This window comes from Musca domestica, unplaced genomic scaffold (genome assembly GCF_030504385.1).
Source record: "Musca domestica strain aabys unplaced genomic scaffold, Musca_domestica.polishedcontigs.V.1.1 24, whole genome shotgun sequence".
NCBI classification, from domain to species: Eukaryota; Metazoa; Arthropoda; class Insecta; order Diptera; family Muscidae; genus Musca; species Musca domestica.
Window position 1 is genome coordinate 8,899,907 of NW_026712272.1, and position 16,104 is coordinate 8,916,010.

General features: G+C 35.5%; 1 protein-coding gene across 2 annotated transcripts in view; it reads left to right on the top strand.

Annotated features, from left to right (window-relative positions):
• The first annotated feature begins 8,438 nt into the window (after positions 1–8,438).
• The window catches only part of LOC101896020 (protein tramtrack, beta isoform), an 84,245-nt gene continuing 76,579 nt past the window's right edge, over positions 8,439–16,104 (top strand). Inside the window, exon 1 of one of the 2 annotated variants that reach the window (XM_059123229.1) lies at positions 8,439–9,070. The gene's annotated coding sequence lies outside the window, so the exon portion shown is untranslated. Of the gene's footprint in view, positions 9,071–13,341; positions 13,917–16,104 lie in introns of those variants that run through there. The other variant, XM_059123230.1, reaches the window with a different exon arrangement.

Here is a 16,104-nt window from a genome sequence, read left to right on the forward strand (position 1 = left end):
AAAAAAAAATACGAAAAGTACTAAATGGTACTAAGTTCGGTATTTGGGTTAAGGAAAGGACTGACATACAAAATTTAATACTGGGCTAATTATTTGTTTCGTAGACTTGAAATACGGGAGTGGTTTTGAAAATACGTACCAATAAAATTACGAAAAGTACAAAATGGTACTAAATTTGGTATTGCGGGAAGGAATAGTGTAGGAAATCTAAAATTTATTACTGTGATAATTTTTTGTGCGGTGGGGTTAAAATATGGAGGTGGTTTTGAAAAAACGTACCAAAAAAAAAAATACGTAAAGTACTAAAGGGTACTAACTTTGGTATTGCGGGAAGGAATAGTGTAGGAAATCTAAAATTTGTTACTGGGATAATTTTTTGTGCGGTGGGGTTGAAATATGGAGGTGGTTTCGGAAATACGTACTAAAAAAAGGAGAAAAGTACTAAGTGGTACTAAATTTGGTACTTGGACAAAGGAAAGAGTTGGAAACCTAAAATTTGGTACTAGGATCATTTTTTGTCCGAAGGCTTCAAATATGGAGGCGTATTCTCAAATACGTACCAAAAATGAGAAAAGTACTAAATGGTACTAATTTGGTATTTCGGTCAAGGAAAGAGCTGGAATCTAAAATTTGTTACTGGGATAATTTTTTGTGCGGTGGTGTAAAAGTTTGAAGGTTTTGGAAATTCGTACCAAAAAAATTACGAAAAGTACTAAATGGTACAATATTTGGTATTTGGGTAAAGAATAAGGCTAAAATTAAAAATTTTGGTATTGGGATAATTTTTTGTGCGGTGGCGTTGAGATATAGAGTTGGTTTTGGAAATGCGTACTAAAAATTAGGAAAAGTACTAAATGGTACTAATTTAGTATTTCGGTCAAGGAAAGAGCTGGAATCTAAAATTTGGTACTGAGAAAATTGGGGTGAAAATATGGAGGTGGTTTCGGAAATTCTTACCAAAAAAATTTCGAAAAGTACTAAATGGTACTAGGTTCGGTAATTGGGTTAAGGAAATGACTGACATCCAAAATTTTATACTGGGCTATTTTTTTGTTCCGTTTTTCGATTCCGTCTTGAAATATGGGAGTGGTTTTGAAAATTCGTACCCAAAAAATTACGAAAAGTACTAAATGGTACTATTCTGGTACTTGGGGAAATGAAAAAAAATGGACATTTAAATTTGGAACTAGGAAAATTTTTTGTAGGGTGGTGTTGAAATTTGGAGGTGGTTTTGGAAATATGTACCAAAAAATTACCAAAAGTACTGGTTTCGGAAATACGTCCAAAAAATTTACGAATATTACTAAATGGTACTAAAATTGGGATTTGGGCAATTGTTCCACAGGCTGATACATGGAGGTGGTTTTGGAAATACGTACCAAAAAAACACGAAAATTACGAAATAGTACTAAATTTGGTATTTGGTCAAAATAAAAAGCTGGAATCTAAAATTTGGTACTGGAATAATTTTTTGTGGGGTGTATTTGAAATATGGAGATGGTTTGGAAAAACGTACCAAAAAAAAATTACGAAAAGTACTAAATGGTACTAATTTTATTATTTGGACAAAGAAATGGGCTGGAATCAAAAATTTTGTGCGGGGATCATTTTGCGGTGGCTTGAAATATGGCCGTGGTTTCGGAAATACGTTCCAAGAAGAATTACGAAAAGTACAAAATGGTACTAAATTTGGTATTTGGGGAAGGAATAGAGTTCAAAATCTAAAATTTGGTATTAGGATCATTTTTTGTTCCGAGGCTTGAAATATGGAGGTCTATTCTGAAATACGTACTTAAAAAATGAGAAAAGTACTAAATTGTACTAATTTGGTATTTCGGTAAAGGAAAAGCTAGAATCTAAAATTTGGTACTAGGATATTTTTTGTGCGACTTGAAATATGGAGGTCTATACGTACCAAAAAAAAAATACTACGAAAAGTACCAAATGGTACTAAATTAGGTATTTGGACAAAGGAAAGTGTTGGAAACCTACAATTTGGTACTAGGATCATTTTTTGTTCCGACGGCATGAAATAAGGAGGTCTATTCTGAAATTCGTACTAAAAAATGAGAAAAGTACGAAATGGTATTATTTTTTGGTATTTGGTCAAAGAAAAGGCCTGGAATGTAAAATTTGGTACTGGAATAATTTTTGTGGGGTGTGTTTGAAATATGGGAGTGGTTTTGAAAAAACGTACCAAAAAAATTACGAAAAGTACTAAATGGTACTAATTTTACTATTTGGACAAAGAATTAGAGTTGGAAATCTAAAATTTGGTATTGGGATAATTTTTTGTGCGGTGGGGTGGTTGGGGTGTTGGAGGTGATTTCGGAAATATGTACAAGAAAATATGGAAAATACCAAATGGTACTAATTCTGGTCTTTGTAGAAGAAATAGAGGTGGAAATTTAAAATTTGGTATTGGGATAATTGCTTGTGCGGTGCGGTTGAAATAAGTAGGTGGCTTTCGAAATACGTACCAAAAAAAATCAAGAAGTACTAAATGGTACCAACATTTGGTATTTGGTGAAAAAGAGACCTGGTATCTAAAATTTCGTTTTGGACCATGTTTAGTGCAGTGGAGCTGAAATATGGGGGTGGTTTTGGAAATGCGTACTAAAAATTAGGAAAAGTACGAAATGGTACTATTTCTGGTATTTGGACAAAGAAAATGGGTGGAATCTAAAATTTGGTATTGGGACAATTTTTTATGTTGTTGGGTTGAAATATGGGGGTGGTTTCGTAAATACGTAATAAACAAGGTAGGAAAAGTCTAAATTTCGGTACTGGGATAACTTTTGTATTGTGGGATTGTGATATGGAGGTGGGTTTAAAATGGTATTTGGGCAGAAGAAATGGCTGAAATCTAAAATTTGGTTCCAGGATAGTGGTTTGTGAGTTGGGGTTGAAATATGGAGGTGGTTTTGATAAATATTTACTATAATGGTACAAAAAGTACTAAATTGTACTAAATTTGATATTGGGTGAAGGGTTGAGGCTGGAATCCTCAAATTTGTTATTGAGGTCTCTCTTGGTATCTGGGATAGGGATATGGAGGTGGTTTCGGAAATGTGTACTAAAATTGTACTAAATCGAATTGAATAAAGGGGCAAAGATAAAACTCTGAAATTTTAAATTTATATTGTTGATGGTATTTATTCTTTACCGTAGTGTGGAAATGCTATGCTTGATATTTGTACAAAAGGTACTAAATTTGGTATTGGGCGAAGGGATGGGTCTGGAATCCTGAAATTTGATATTGAGGTCTTTGTTGGTATCTGGAATTGAGATATGGAGGTGGTTTTGAACATGTGTACTAAAATTGTTCGAAAAGTACGAAGTGGTACTAAATTGTGAAATGTGTGCTATATAGGGTGAGATAAGAAACTGCAACAAAGTCAAACTCCATAATTTTTAAATTTTTCTAAATTTTATTGAATGAAAGCAAAACATGTCGGGAATAGTATCAATTTTTAGAATAAGTTGAGATTGGTTCGAATTGGTCACTGCGGTATTTTGGCCCATTCCCGGCGAAGCGCTTGCTTGAGGTGATAGAAACTTTGGAATCTTTTAGTGTCAACCTTGCTTTCTAAAATACTCTAGACACAGTAGTGACTATTGTGAACCATTATCCTGCCACTGCGATGCGGGTTTCGATCAAGTCGCTTCTTTACTTTTCGAATAACTTTTTTCTGAAAAATTCTCACCAAAATGCTTTTGTAAGCTTGTAAACATCCGTCACTGAAAAAATTTTGACAGCTGTCGGACGAGTGGCTTAGAAATGACAGCAGTCTGAAGTTGGTTTTTTGTTTTTTTTTTTATCTCACCCTGTATTTGGGAATTGGGTTATTTTTATGTAATATATTGAGCATCTTCTGCGAAAAGATCTTTTTGAAAATCTTCTTGATTTTATCATTTTAAGGACCTTCTACATTGAAAAAATGTCTTAAAGCTCGTTTTTAAAACATCTTCTATGCGGCTTTAAGGACCTACTCCTGGCGGATCTTTTTCAGAAGAAGTTAAAAGAAAGTCTGGTATTAAAAAAAAGAATTAAAAAAAAAACTTTTTAAACTAGCATTTTGTAGATCTTATTCTCTAAGAATCTCCCAAAGGATATCATGAGTATCTTCTTTTAAAATCTGAAGAAGTGTGAGAAAAAAATTTTCTGAGGATTTCCCATGACAGAAAAACATGATCTAAAATACTTAGAAGATCTCCTACAGAAAAATCTTGAGGATGTTCATATAAATGACGTTAGAAGTCTCTTGCATATTTTGCAGATTGTAAGGTATTTTCCAAGCCATAAAATGGATTAAATTTATTTTAAAATTTAAAAAAAAAAAATTGAAGAATAGGAAATATCCAAAAATTGGCCGTTCAAAACTTTTAGGATCATATAGGACATTATTACTTTTTTCCTTTCAAATAAAGGACTTTCAAATCCCATTAAAAATATTTTTGGATTACAAATGTGACCTCTTATCTTCCTACCCAACATTCAATTGTAAATTACTAAGCCTCTCAAATATGTATGGAAAATTTCCTATCAATTGGAATTCAATTCATCAATTACCATCCGGTGGAGAGATCATACTCCATCATCTTCGGATGGATCACTTTTGTTTGTGACCCCCAAATGGCTTCGATTCATGACTCATCATTAGTCATTTTTTTTCTCATTTTAAATTTCAAACCAATTTTTTTCTTGTTCATCGAAGCGGAATTTTTGATTAATTACAAAAAGCGAGATTTTGGTGTTAAGACAGCGAGCTGGGCCATGGTATTACCATTATGGGCAGCTTCCATTTGTAGCAGCGTTAATGGCAATGTTTCTTTGTCTAATGATCCTGTAATTGTTGTTTTGTTTTTTCTTGGTTTTCCTCCTCAAATAAAGGGGTAATTTGTTTTTGTTGTTTGTGGATTTTAATTAGATTTTGAGTCGATTTTCCCATGGGTAAATTTAATAAAGATTAGTACTCTGTTGACGCCCCCATAAAGAGTTTGAAGGCCCCAATGGGTAAATACTACTCATAAGATAGATAGAGAAAGAGAGAGAGAGAAAAATATTTTTTTTTTAAATAAAAATGAATTTTGATAGAGGACAGGCGACGGACCACCCATGAATGTTCTTTCTCCTCCGATACTCCTTTATAAAACTATGAGTCTCTCGAAAACCAAATCCCCATTTATTTCAAAACACAATTTCGCAATACTCCACATACCTCACTTTCCTTCCTCCTGTGTAGAATTGCTACACACTGAAAAATTTCCATCCTTGCATTCCCAAAACAAACAACCAACAAAAAAAGGCCAATAATATTGTCCTACTTTCGGTTTGAAGAGCCACTCAAAAAACAGTAACAAGAAACACTTATGGGAACACCAACAACAATAACAACAAAAACAACAATCGACTTTTTTTTGCTGATTCTGTAATACGACAATGGTAAGGAACAACAAAAACACAACAGTTAATAAGAAGACACGGTGGCGAATATTAACCAACCAACCGACCGACGAACCATCATTCTTGCAGTCAATCAATGGAAGAACCAACAACAAATACAGAACGAGGACACTACGCTCAAAATCAAAAAAAAAAAAAAAAAAACAAAACCAACAACCACAGCAATTGCAGGGCAACAAACGCACAACTGTAAAAAAGAAACACCAACAACGAAATTTTAGGTAAGGCCAAACCTTTGGTGGCACATTGAGTGCAACAGAAGAAAGAATATTTTTTGAGGGCTTTAGAAGGTCTACTATCAATAGAAGAGCTACAGAAGCTCATCTACTCATAGAAACCCTTCTGAAGCTCTTCCATGGCCAGAAGACCTTCTAAAGGTCTTCTATGGCTAGAGGACCTTTTAAAGCTCTTCTATAGCCAGAAACCCTTCAGACGATCTTCTATAGCCAGAAAACCGTCAGAAGATCTTCTATGGCTAGAGGACCTTATAAAGTTCTTCTATAGCCAGAAACCCTTCAGAAGATCTTCTATAGCCAGAAAACCGTCAGAAGATCTTCTATGGCCAGAAGATCTTCTGAAACTCTTCTATGACCAGAAGATCTTCTAAAGCTCTTCTATGGCCAGAAGATCTTCTGAAGCTGTTCTATGATCAAATGATCTTCTGTAGCTCTTCTATGACCAGAAGATCATCTGAAGCTCTTCTATAGGCGTATATAGAACAGCTGCGCAGGTCTTCTAAGTATAGAAGAGCTTCAGAAGATCGTCTGGCCATAGAATAGCTTCAAACGGTCTTTTGGCCACAGAAGAGCTTTTGAAGGTCTTCTAGCTATAAAGAGCTTCATAAGGTCTTCTAGTCATAGAAGAGCTTCCGAAAGTCTTCTGGCCATAGAAGAGCTTCCGAAGGTCTTCCAGCCATAGAAGAGCTTGTAGCTATGTCCAGAAGATCTTCTGAAGCTTTTCTGTAGCTAGAAGACCTTCTGAAGATCTTCTATAGATAGACGACTTTCTGAAGGTCATCTATAGCTAGAAGACCTTCTGAAGATCTTCTATGGCTAGAAGACCTTCTGAAGGCCTTCTATGGCTGGAGGACCTTTTAAAGCTCTTCTATGACCAGAAGACTTTCTGAAGCCCTTCTATGCCTAGAAGACCCTCTGAAGCCCTTCTATGCCTGGAAGACCTTATGAAGCTCTTCTATGGCCAGAAGACCTTTAAAAGTTCTTCTGTGGCCAAAAGACCTTTTGAAGCTATTCTATATCTAGAAGATCTGCTGTAGCTCTTCCATAGCTAGAAGATCTGCTGTAGCTCTTCCATAGCTAGAAGACCTGCTGTGGCTCTTCTATGGGTGGAAGACCTGCTGTGGCTCTTCTATGGGTGGAAGACCTGCCTCAGCTCTTCTATGGGTAGAAGGCCTTCTGAAGATCTTCTATGGCTAGAAGACCTGCTGCAGCTCTTCTATGGGTAGAAGAACTGCTGTAGCTAGAAGACCTGCTGCATCTCTTCTTTAGCTAGAAGACCTTTGGAAGCACTTCTATAGCTAAAAGACCTTCGAAAGCACTTCTATATCTAGAAGACCTTCGGAAGCCCTTCTATAGAAAATCTTCTGAAACTCCTCTATGGTTAGCTAACCTTCTAAAACTCTTCTCTGGCTAGAAGACCTTATGAAGCTTTTGTGTAAATAGAAGTCCTTTAGATGCTCTTCTATAGCTAGAAGACCTTCGGAAGCTCTTTTATGGCTAGAAGACCTTTTGAAGTCCTTCTATGGCTAGGACCCCTTCTGAATTCCCTCTACAGCTAGAAGACCTTCTGAAGCTCTTCTATAGCTAGAACAACTTCTTTAGCTCTTCTGTGGCTAGAAGACCTTCTGAAGCTGTTCTATAGTCAGAAGACCTGCTGAAGCTCTTTTATGGCTTCAAGAGGTCTTGAAGTTCTGGTATAGCTAAAATACTTTCTGAAGCTCTTCTATAGCCAGAAGACCTTCTCTCTTCAGAAAAGACCTTCTGAAACTCTTCTATGGCTAGAAATCCTCCTGAAGCTTTTATATAGCTAGAAGATCTTCTGAAGCTAAAGCAAATAACCCACTGTGCTGCAAAAAAATTACGCGACCACACCGCTAAACCTTTGTCAGAGTCAAAGATTGAGCTCCCTCTCAATACACCTCTCCGTTTGCCACCAAGCCCCCAGCCAACAATGAACCACATAAAATTGCATGGTTGTCATATTTCGTAATATGCTGAGGGCAGCAGCATAATCCACCAAAAACCAACAACAACAATAATTCATTTTTGTAAATTGAAAAACTTAATTAAAAATCCAGCAACAAACACAAAGACACTTCCGACAATTGGCCCAAAAGACCTAGAGAAGAGAGAGAGAGAATACCTACCATTTTACAAATAAATCAAAGAGTCAAAGAAATGAGGAACCAATATCCAGAGCGTTTAATGTATGAGTGTGTGTGTGTGTGTGTGTTGTGTGAGGGCTCAAAGAAGGTTGGAGTTCGATGTGCATATCCGCCAGGGTTACAAATGTTAAAAGCCTTAAGAAATGAGCCAAATGCCAAATTATGGAATTATGAAAAGGGGTAGAGAGAGAGGGAGAGTAAGAGAGAATGTATTGAATTGTTCTCATTTGCATTGCAATGGCCAAAGATTAACATTTAATACCTGAAATTAACATTCCCTTCGCTTAACGTTAAGCGTATGTCAATTTCGGCCAGTGCCGCACTTGACACCTCTTTTGCGGATTTGTTATTGTTAGTTATTGTAATTATTGTTTTTTGTTTTGCCAATCAGCCCTCAATGTTTGCTTCTCTTGCTGTCGCCGATTTTTTTTTTTTTTTTGCCCATCATTTATTCCCTCGCGTATTATCGTCTTTCTCTTCGCTGTTCTGTTTTCGTCTTGCGGATTTGCTTTGCATTTCTTTTTGTCGATGCATCCATCCAGTCATTCGACCAGCCAGCAAGCAAAGCAATCAAACCACCAACCAGCCCAGCCCTCCATTAAACATCGATGCACTGGTATTCGCAACAACAGACGGGCAGGCAGCACATCCAGATCATGTTCGGTGCTAATAAACGGTCATCGTCGTCGTATTAGAGGTGGCGAATTCGTTTGTCGTGTCGTCGTATCGCGCCATATCGTGTTGTGTTCTGATGGATAAGAAGGGAAATAAAAATGTGAAATTTATCCTCCCAAGTGAAAATAAAACAAACATATTAGGAAAAATTAAAAAAAAAATATTCACTAACCACCCTAATGTTTGACAAAGAATTTAAAATTATTTTTCGTTTTCTCTGAAAGTCCAAATATCGAATTTTAATTATTTTTTTCGGAAAGGCCAAAGGAAATAGATTTCGTACCTCTTGGTTCACAAAACCTTTAAATGCGTGTCGAGAGAAAAAAGTTGCAAAAAATTGAAACAAAGTGTTAAAACCAAAAAAAAATATTGTTCAAGTGTCAAATGTGAAAATAAATTAAGAGAGAGAGCGAAACTGAATCCTCTCCTTGAAATGTGTTCATGCCAAGAGAACCTTTGCTGTAGCTCATAAATTATCAACAAGAAGATTGGCGGCAGTTTAACCAATACACCGATTCCCCATAAAAGTAAGGAAATATAATAGTGTATATTAGGGTGGATGTAATGGGTGAATAAATGTAAAAACTAATTAAATGTTAAAAAAATCCCATTTTAAAGCCATGATGAGAATAATTCATTTTTTTGTATTAAATCCAAGACCTGTGGGCCAATATACTTGAGGGCCAATACTCTTCCTTGAAAAATCCATAAAGGGTATTTTCAAGAAGTATGCAACAATTCACGAATAAGCATTATGGAACTAACATTTTTCTTTTCAAAAAATGCAGATTTGTGGATACATTTTTTTTAGTTTTTTATTTATTTTTTATTTAAATCCGTATTTGAAGGTCAGAAAATTCCAAAAAAAAAACATATCTTTAGTTTTTTGTGGCCCCACAGTTTTGGGAGCAATAAAAACTCAAAATAAAAGGCGGTTTTTGGAAGCAATTCGTATTCTATAAAAAATAAAGATTATTTTTGTGAAAAATCCAAGAATTGGCCCCCCGTTTTGGTCAATAAAAAATTATAACTTGAGGGCCAATACACTTTCTTAAAAAATCCATACGGGGAGCAACATTCTTCAAAAAAATTAAAACAAAAAATAACTAATAAGCATTTTAGAACTAGAATTTTTTCAAAATACCAGATTTTAGGAATTTTGTTGGCAAAAATCTCTCTTTTGTTTTGAAAAATCCGTTTTTTTTTTTTTTTTTTTTTTTTTTTTTGAAAAATCCTTAATAATAAAAGAAGGTTTTTGGAACCAATACGAATTCTATAACAAGTTAAAAAGCAGTAATTTCGGCCGGGCCAAACTTTGAATACCCTCCACCATTTGGAACGAATTTGAAAAATTTCCAAAAATAAAATCCTTAAAAAATTCTGTTAATATTTTTAAAAATACAGAATAAAGCCGTTATATTGGGGTCTATACGACGTAGACCTACATAGGCATTGTTTGTCATAAGCCATTGCCATATTCAAATTCGAAACTTGAAATAAACGGTTAATAATGTAGCTAAAATCATCAAAATACCGTATATAGGGAGGTACCGTTATATCGGAGCTGTGCGAAGACCTGGTCCTGCATAGACAATTTTCTGTCACAGACTGTATATCCCATTACGAACTCTAAATACCACATCTCAAACAATTTCGGTGGGTGTTGTACCTAAAATCGTCAAAATACCGAATATAGGGAGATACTGATATATGGGGCCTATACGAAGACCTGGACCTGCATAGACAATTTTCTGTCACAGACTGTAGTTCCCATTACGAACTCTAAATTCGTAATTTGAAACAATTCCGGTGAACAATGTCGCTAAAATCATCAAAATAACGAAAAATCTGGTATTTTGATGATTTTTAAAAATCTGGAACCCTGTGTGTGGGAGGTACCAGAAGAAATAGTGGAAATATTGAGAAGTACCATGTCTGAATGAAATAGGATTTTATTTTCACGTTTTATGAGCTTCATGGTTATTCAAAATTTTGACCCTTTGTAGGGGAGGTACAGGGAACTGATCGATATATTCCATTTTTCACACCAGAAAACGTATTTATAAAAAGGCATATGCCTGGTGGTATAAAAATCTAAACAAAATTCAAATCCATGTTTTGAGATTTTTCGAGTCTAAACGTCAGTGTTTTTTTTTTTTTTTTTGAAGAATTTGGCGCCATCATAACCTCAAAATGTGGATTTCATAAAAATTTTTGATTAAGCCCGAATAACTGTAACGTATCATAAAACGCGATTTTTTTAAAGAAATTCGAGGAAATTCTTAAAAAAATCCACGTCCCCATTTTTTCTTTTTACCAAATTTTTTAAAAAGTCTAAGGCTTCAGATTTTTTGGGGTCAATAAAAATTCGCTACAAAATATATGTTGCGAGGTCATATTGGGGCTAAAATCATTTCAAGTTTTGAAGGCCGTCCACTTAAGTGGCAAATTTTTGGCACAATTTCTGTAGAAAAACCTGTTTTTTGAGGCATGAAGGACCTTTTTGCAGACGATAAAAATTGTTCAATAATCCATGCGATCGATACTTTTCTGTAGGTCATCGCTTTAAGTCTTTTTTTTTTTTTTTTTTTTTGGTGGAATATATAATCTTTAAGAATCCACAGTTCAAGCTTTCCCGTATAAAATATTTATACCATCCATGTTTTTTTAAGTAGTATAAATTCTCCTCTTAATCTTAATCCTCCTTCGAGGCCAAGGAAATTTGTTGACACAATCCATATTTTTAATGTATTTTTTTTTTTCGTTACCCAAACATTTGAGGCAAATTCTTCAAAAAGTATCAGCATTTTAAAAGCTCTGTATTTTTAGACTTATTGAAACCAAAAAATTAAAAAAACGCTTTAAATCTTAAAGGAACGTTCCAAAAATTCCAGTTTTTAATCCAAAATATATTTTCCCGTTTTTGAAAAAATATTTATTAAAATCCCACCATTTGCTTGTAATGGAAATTAACAACTTTAGGTTGGTAAAACTTGTCAATTTTTCGAAAATTTTTTCCAGAGTTAGATATTTTACCCTCTCTTTTTTCGATTTTTTTCCAGAGGTATGTATTTATTTACCTTGATTCCGGGAAACTATTTATACCCTACACCACAAGGTGGTCAGGGTATTATGTCTTTGTGCATTTGTTTGTAACAGCAAAAGGAAGCGAGATAGACCCATAGTTACTTTTGAAGATCTCCATAGAATCACTTTCTGAGTTGATTTATGCATGTCAGTCCGTCCGTCCGTCCATGTATTCTTGGGAACAAAATGCAGGTCGCTTTTATTATCCGATTGAGATGAAATTTTCCAAACAACATTTGTTTGGCCCAAAGACGAACCCTATTGAAATTGGAGCTAATCGATAAAAATTTAGATATAGGTCCCATATATATCTTCGTCCGATTTGCGTTTTATTGTGCACCAAACGTGTAATATCAGCCCGAATTGTATGGAATTTTGCACATACAACCCAATTAGGCCTGAAAATAAGTATGGCAAATTTGATCGAAATCGGTTCAGATATAGCTATAGCTCCCATATATATATTGTTCATCCGATTTATGATTTTAGTCCTCCGCAGCCGTAATATGCACTCTGTAACAACAATATTTGGGGAAATATATCAAATACAGCTCAGAAATACTTTTGCTAAATTTTATCGAGATCGGTTCAGATTTGGATATAGGTCCCATATATAACTTCGTCCGATTTACCTTTTATTGTGCACCAAACGTCTAATATTTGCCCAAATGTGATGGAATTTGGCACTTATGACCGAATTGAGCCTAAAAGCTAGTATGCCAAATTTGGTGAAGATCGGTCCAGATATAGCTATAGCTTCCATATATACTGTTCATCCGATTTGTTATATTTGTTACCAACAGCCGTAATATGCACTCTGTAACAACAATATTTGGGGAAATATATCAAATACAGCTCAGAAATATCTTTGCCAAATTTTATCGAGATCGGTTCCGATTTGGATATAGCTCCCATATATATCTTTATCCGATTTCAAATTAATTGTGCACCAAATGGGCAATACAAGTCCGAATTTAAAAGATACAAATACTTCGGCATATTTAGTCCTTTCAACTTTAAATTACAATTATAATCATAGCCTGTATGATTGATTTCTCCCATAAAAACTTTGTAGAGTATCATAAAGTCAGCCCCGCCCGAATTTAAGACTTTCTTTACTGTTTTTTTTATAAAATTGTGCCAATAATTTAATAAATCGCTTTCGCATTCAAAAATATGTCGCATTTACTTATTTCCCACCCTAATGTACGAGAAACATATGGCGGACTCTCTTTATCACTTACTCCCAATAATTACATGTCAGCCTGTTAAGCAACCTAAAATGTCAATGTTGCTCTCTTATTTTACATCACAAAATCAAAGAGCTCCTGCAAAACCAACAATGCATTATTTAGCAATGAATTGATTCTCTTCCCAGATATTCTCCCAGTTTTTTGGGTGGCAGTCTCTCCTCCCATTCCCAGTGCACTGAGGAGACTCCCTTTGATTTGCCGTTTATTTAAGCTTTCGCGAGAGCTTCATTATTTATTGAGAACACACGATTTTATATTTCCCTTTTCTCAGCACAACAACAACTAATGTTGTTGTCACCCAGCTGACACGACGTTGGGTTGTAATCTCCCGCAATGCACGTACACCAAACCGTACCGAATGTGCCACCTTTTGGGGTCGTGCAAATACACGTAAAATTACATAGAGAAAGAGCGAGAGTTACTCTCTCTCTCTCTCGCCATTTCTTTACACAAGTATTGGTGTCTTTGCACGACCCCAAAGGAAATGTTGCCTTTTGGCATTGCTGTAACGACGACAATTGTCGCAGTAGCTGTAGCAGCAGCAGCAAAGCGAACAGCGAAATATTGCAAACAATCAGGGACACTCGTCGCCAACCGAACCACCAATCGACCGACCAACATTCATACATCCCTCCATCTATCCATGCATCGATGGACATCGTTTTCCATTCAAAATGTCACGATAGTCAGTCATTCAGCCAGTCAGTTGATGTGGGGCTGATCCCTGCGCGATACACGAGTACGAATTCGAGGAGGTTTGCTGTAAATGTGTGTGTGTGTCTATGGAAAATAACAACAATTACTTGCAATAAAAAAATATGAATTAATTTCTGGAGAATATTCAGTTAATATTTCGGGGAAAATAATAATTTCCAAGGACTGTGTGTGACTGTGAGGGAATCAAAATTAATATTTAAATGTGTGTGCGTGTACGTGAGCTCATCGAAAATTTAATTGAGAGACTAATGAAATTGCCAAAAGAAAATGTTGTTGGTTCCCTGAAGAGAATCTCAGCTGATTTACTGTGAAAAAGGTAAGTAGTATTTCTGATGTGTAAAGTTGAACTTTCTCAGTGAGATATCTTTTGGCCGATATCCCGTGTCTTGCTTAAGTGTTCCATATGCTATTTTTGAATTTTCGAGGTATAAGGATTTCTAAGATATTTCTTTATGCTCTTTTAGAATTATTGGTTAGTTTTTTCGGTATCTACTCTAATTTTTTCACAGTTTTCAAATGTGTATTATGTCGGCAGGACTATTGGTATTGAAAAGGAGCCATGTAGGCCCACGTCTTCGTATAGCCCCCATATAACTGTACCTCTCGATATGCGGTATTTTGATGAATTTAGCGACATTATTTACCAGAATTGTTTCAAAATTGGCATTTTAAGTTCGTAATGGATACTGCAGCCTATGATAGAAAACGTCCCCATATAACGGTACCCCCCGATATTCTGTATTTTGATGATTTTTGCTACATTATTTACCGGAATTGTTTCAAATTTGGTATTTGAAGTTCGTAATAGATACTACAGCCTAAGACAGAAAATAAGCCATGTAGGTCCACATCTTCGTATAGCCCTCATAAAACGGTACCTCCCGATATTCGGTATTTTGATGATTTTGGAGACATTATTTACCGGAATTTTTTCAAATTTCGCATTTGAAGTTCGTAATGGATGCTACAGCCTATGACAAAAAATTGTCTGTGCAAATTCACGTCTTCGAATAGCCTCCATATAACGGTACCCCCCAATATTCGGTATTTTGATGATTTTAGCGGCATTATTTACCGGAAAATTGTCTGTGCAGGTTCACGTTTTATAACCCCCATGGTACCTCCCTATATTCGGTATTTTGATTACTTTAGCTACATTATAAACAATTTTTTTCTAGTTTCGCATTTGAATATAGCTTATGACAAAATTTGCCTATGCAGGTCCACGTCGTCGTATAGACCCTAATATACGGCTACATTCGGTATTTTTAATATTTTAACAGAATTTTTAACGGGTTTTAGTTTTTTTTTTTTTGTTTTGACAGTTGCCAAATTTGTACCACATGGGCACTTTTCGACTTTTTGAGGGGATTTATGAAAATCTACGCAGATATCCCAGTTTTCGCACAGCGGGTCTCTCTATATCGGAAATTGATTTTTAATATGGACTTTTAATATTTAGGAAGCTCCTAGGAAGACCTGGTGGTATTACACTATCCCCAGGTATCCTAGTTTTCGAACAATGAACAATATTATTGTCGTAAACTTTGGGTAAAGTTTGGGTTGCTATATTTGTTCGCCTGTGTTCAAAAGACTTTTGCTGTAGAAAGTCTTGTAGGTATTTTAACTTCTAAGCCGATCGGGTTTTGAAGTCCCCCAAATGCATTTTCTATAGAAGAACATTCGGTACCAATACCATGTGTGGGTAATCCCTCAAAAAGTTTTCCTTGTCTTCATCGACAATTGGAGATTTATCGAGCGTACTAGCCAGCCGGCCAGAAAGACGGAGGGACCGACGACATGACTCCAAATGATCTAAAATGGATTACATCCAAAGACAACTTGGTTATATCTCTGTCTAGAAGATCTCTTAGTTATTTCAGGCTTCACTTTCTGGAAGAACTCTACGGTGTTCCTACTTCAGAAAACGCGTTGAAGGTTATCCCTTTATATATGACCTGTGATGGGTCTTCTAAGTATGGAAAACCCATTGTGGCTAGAGTTGTTATATTTTTAAAACACATTTTTTGTATATTCTAGTTGTCGAAGGTATCGGCTTAAAGTATGAATGATTGGTTAAAAAACTTCAATCTATTGCAGAAGTCTTCATGACGGGTACCACTTATTGAGGTCTTCAAGTAGGAGAATACCTGTTGGAAATCTTTTATATCCATTTTATACCATTCAGAGGTATTATAGCTATACGAGTTCCGCTAAGGGTCTTCAATTTCAGGAAGACATCCGTAGAAGACCTTTTGGAGGTCTTTTAAAATTCGAACACGCTTTGAGTTATGAAATACGAATTGGAGGTCTACTGCTTCTACAAGTCCTCTTGACACTATTAAAGCTTAAAACATCTGTTAACGGTCTTTTAGCTGCAAAAGTTCTATTGAAAAGCATCTAGCATCAATAGGATGGTACTCAGAATGTAGAAGATCCTTTCTTTTATCCCTAGACGATTTATTTGAGATTTTTCTAAACACGAAAATCCTGTTTATACCGTC